This window comes from Polistes canadensis, unplaced genomic scaffold, assembly GCF_001313835.1.
Source record: "Polistes canadensis isolate GaletaPanama2010 unplaced genomic scaffold, ASM131383v1 scaffold_224, whole genome shotgun sequence".
Lineage (NCBI taxonomy): Eukaryota > Metazoa > Arthropoda > Insecta > Hymenoptera > Vespidae > Polistes > Polistes canadensis.
Genome location: NW_014569771.1, coordinates 189,198 through 193,939, shown reverse-complemented (window position 1 = coordinate 193,939; position 4,742 = coordinate 189,198).

Below are 4,742 nucleotides of genomic sequence, written 5' to 3'. Positions count from 1 at the left end.
CAAATTAAAAAATTACAAAAATTTAAACTTAAAAATAAAAAAAAAATGTTTTGTTAATTTTTAAATCCAAGATTTAAAATTTCAAACTTCCAACTTTAAACTATAGATTGTTTAGCCCGTAAAAACTGTTGTAAATGTTTAAACAAATGAAAGTTAGTTAGACAAAGATCCGGTGAATAAGATGAGTGCGGCAAAAGTTCATATTTTAATTCATTTGAAAAACAATCGGATTAGTAATGATGAGAATACGTTCAACCGATCCCAGCTTATTTCGTTCACATTTATACATTTTTTTTCACCTTGCCAATTTCAGAAAAGTGTCGTAATATTGTTTTATAGTCAATTATTCATTCTGGTATCAAATTTCCTTTGTAGATGATAAAGTTAGTTTCGTTTCTATCAATGTTTTCAGAGCATCATTTTTCACTGACGTTTTGGGTCTTCGTTTTGGTTCATTTTGTAGGGAAAATTCACTAGACTGAAAATTTTCAAACCAACGCTGCACTTTCCGATCGTTAACAGTATTCTCCCCCAAACGTCTGATTCATATTGTATGGTGTATGGTATATGATGGTGATATAACAAATAATGCATTAAATACAATTATACAACTCCCTTTATCTGGTGTAAAAGCAATTTCAACAAAAATATGCATTCCATAATAAAAAATTCATGTAGGCGCCACAGGCAAATCACGTGAAATGTGGACGACAATCTCAACGTGTTAATAATAATAAAATGAAATACACTTTTACTTTTTTATCGAATTCTCGCGGTTAAATAATAATAATATAATAAAAAAATCAAAATAATTATAAATAATTCCTTAAATTGAAAAAATAAGAAAAACTTTAGTGTTCTCATAAGAAAATACATACATTTCAATTGTTATATAAAATAGTTTATAATAAAATCAAATAATAATATAATTTCTGAAGCGTAAATTAAACAACACATATTACAATTAAATTTATGCAATATTATCAATAAATAAGATTGAATAATAAAGTCAAATCAATCCAATAATATAACAAATAAAAGAAAATCGAATAATAAAGACAATTTTAGTGAATTAAATTATTAAAAGCTTTCGACTAAACCAAAATTCTTTCCTTAATTGACGAATAGCGTTTTATCATTCCCTAGTTTATTTTAGACAGGCTTTCATAGTCGTTAGTTGTCGAAATCATTTTTATCTAGGAGCTAAGAATGAAACTCTACTTAAGACAACGTAGACACGAATTAATTAATTCTATATTATATTTTGAGAATAGTCGAGAAACGTTTTCTGACAGATTTTCCTGTCACACTATTAACAGAAGCAGATTCTTCAAATTTCTAGATTCGAGTGTCATCTGAACTTCAGCTTCCAAAACTATAGTTAACTTTTTGTTAAATTCCTAAACCAATGAGCCTTGTATGCGTCAATGTGTCTATCCAATAAAGAACAAAGTCTGCATCTTCTAAGAACTGATTCGTTATGCAAGGAAATAATTGATCTGAAAAGTTAGGACAGAAATAGATCTGAAAGGAAAATCAAGAAAACGAAACGATACTTTTAATACTTCTTATTGAATCCTGTATTTCAGTTTCATTAATAAATGTCAATCCTATATTAAATTATTCGTATCCTGTAAGCTGAATGATCAGTGAACCTTTTTCATTAAGGCTGACCATTAATGTGATAGAATAAATTTTGAAGATAAAAGAATATCTGAGAGGGTATATTTTAGTAAAGTAGTTAAAAAAAAAACTTGTGAAAAGTATTATTGGATTGTCGGAGACCGAAATTGAGACAACGGGATACACGAACAACGATAAGGGTAAGGATCTTTCTTTAATTCTTAATTTCCCGTTACTGTTGTAATAGTATCCTAATCAAATTCCGATTACAAATAGCTTCCCATTCCACCAATTTGTCATACATCACAGTCTCATCATCATTTGCCATCCCATTCACAATTCTTTAGGTCACTGGTTGGTAAAACCTTCACAGCTTGACCAAGAACTGACCACGATCTTTATTAAACAATCAGTATAATCATTACAAAAACATAAGGTTATACAATGAAATCAAATTCAAAATAACTCGTTTTAAAATTTGATGGCAATAGCGTTCATGTCATTCTACATCACAATAAAAATAAATGTTATATATATAGCCCATTTATTGGGAAACAATTGTATCATATATGAGGTCTGTTCAAAAAGTATCGTGAATTTTAAATTCCCTCAGGTTACGTATATTAAATTTTCAATATTTTTGTGGTGTTATATTGGTACTCATGTCCCTCACTTATGCTGACAAGTTCAGCCACTTTGAATGTTCAGTTAATTTTTGACAGGTATTTTGCTTCGACGTGTTTTAGCTCGTCTTCGATTTTTGCCTATTTTTAGGCTTTTGCATCATAATAACGCCCCTTGCTCACACATCGTTGCTTGTGCACGAATTTTTCCGTATTTCCCAGATCTGGCCTCTTTGTGACTTTTTCTTCTTCCCGAAACTGAAAAATCCTATAAAAGGATGACGCTATGCTACGATTGAGGATATAAAGATGGCACCGAAACCACGGAACTGAACAAGATCACTAAAAATGATTTTTTGAAGTGCATCGAGGATTGGAAAAAACCTTCCCATAAGTGTATAATATCTGATGGGGATTACTTTGAAGGAGACAAAAGGGGTTGCGGCATCATGATTGTGTTGTTTTTGGCCAAAAATTCGCGCACAAGCAACGATGTATGAGCTCATGGGCGTTCTCATGGTTCAAAAGCCTAAAAATAGGCAAAAAAAATCGAAGAACACGTCTAAGCAAAATACCTATCAAAAATTAACTGAACGTTCAAAGTGGCCGAATTTGTCAGCATAAGTGAGGGACATGAGTACCAACATAAAGCCACCAAAAAATTGCAAATTGAATATACGTAACCTACAGGAATTCAAAATTCGCAATACTTTTTGAACAGATACCTCGTATGTTTGAAAATATCTATATATTTATATATGATTTATTACGACACGGGTTCGTAATGGGTTAAAATAAACAAATGTTATTTCGTTTGACGAAATATTAGAGAAAAAAGTATCAGATATTTACACGTTTCAGATAACTAACTCCGATTCGAATGTTAATCCAAGTACGCATCAATTATCCTTTCGTCCTTATAGGAAGAGGATTATGGCTAAGCTTAAGCACTAAGCTTTAACGTTCGCATTCCGAATTCCGACGACAGATTTATCTTCAGCTTGGAAAGAGGAGAGGTAAGCTCAAACCATGTTATCGTAATATAAAGTGACTTTAGTCCTTCAAGATTACCCCTTGCATTGCTTACTCTAACCCATCATCGGACTAAAAGATATTTTGGTGTTTCCTAACAACATTAAGCTACTATTTATAAATATACTCTGAATGTCATATAAAGTAATTCAAAAAGAGATAATAATTATTCATTGCGAATGTAATTAATCTACACGAAAATATACGTATTTACGGATGACTAGTTCATTTTCAAACGTTTACATATTATTATTCAAATGTAACTTATGAGCAACGATTAAATTCATTTTTTGGTTTTCATTTAATGTGAAAACGAAGATTATAATTGTATCATTTTTTTAATACTATTTTCTTAACTCATTATTTTCCTAAGAATTTGATTTAAAGAAAAATAAAAATAAAGAAATTAAATGTTTAAAATTATACAAAAGTTTTATTATATTCGCGAACAAAAAATTATAATAACAATTAACTATAATTCTTGTTACAATCTTCGGTATATTATTTTAGCAAAAATTTGTCAAGAAAAACAAAAAAAAAGAAATAGAAAACAAGAAAACACGCGAAGAAAGAAATATTATAAAAGCAGCACATCTTTGAAGTTATTTTTTTCGATAGGAGTCAACTTCGTCTTCTTCTTCTTCTTCTTCTTCTTTCCCTTGTCTTACAATTTTATTCTGATATGTTCTATAAGTGACTTACGACTAGGATATAACGTACACGACGGATAGAAAACCCCATTATACTTTTCGACTAGATTTCAAAGTTTTCAAACTACTTCCCCTCTCCCCCACCGTGAAAACTTGACTTCTTTCTCTGCATTTTCCCATAACACGAATACCGAACATCATCACGGATGGTGCAGAGAAAAAGTGAGAAAATTCAAACCACGCAAAGATCTTGTTTCAAACATTCCGTTGTTACTCGACTCGTAAAGAATTTAACCTAACACACCCTTCTTTTTCACTATTCTTTCTCCCTTTCATCCCATAAGCATTTTTTCTTCTTCTTCTAGCACTGTTCTTTATTCTTCATACGTTAACCTTCGTTCACGTTATTTCGTTCGTGCTACATTTTTCAAATGGAATCGATAGCTCAAAGGGATCACTACTTTTTAAAATGAAACGAACAAATCGATGAATCTCTTTTTCTTACTTTATTACTCAATTTACATAAAATAAAGATAAAATATCCTTGAAACTTTCAAGATACTAATCTTTAGTTCTCCATTAGTCTTTTCTTTTTTTTTTTCTCTTTTTTTTAGAATTCTAGTAAAGGTAATACAAATTTTCTTTAATACATGAACAATTTTTCTTTTATATAAAGTAACTATTTTAACGAAAACATATGTATATATATATTAAAAAAAAAAAAAAAAAAAAAAAAGCAAAATATTTTCATTATTTGTTATAATTTGATTTGTTTTAAGATTAACCATTATGTAAATTTTCATTTTATTAATCA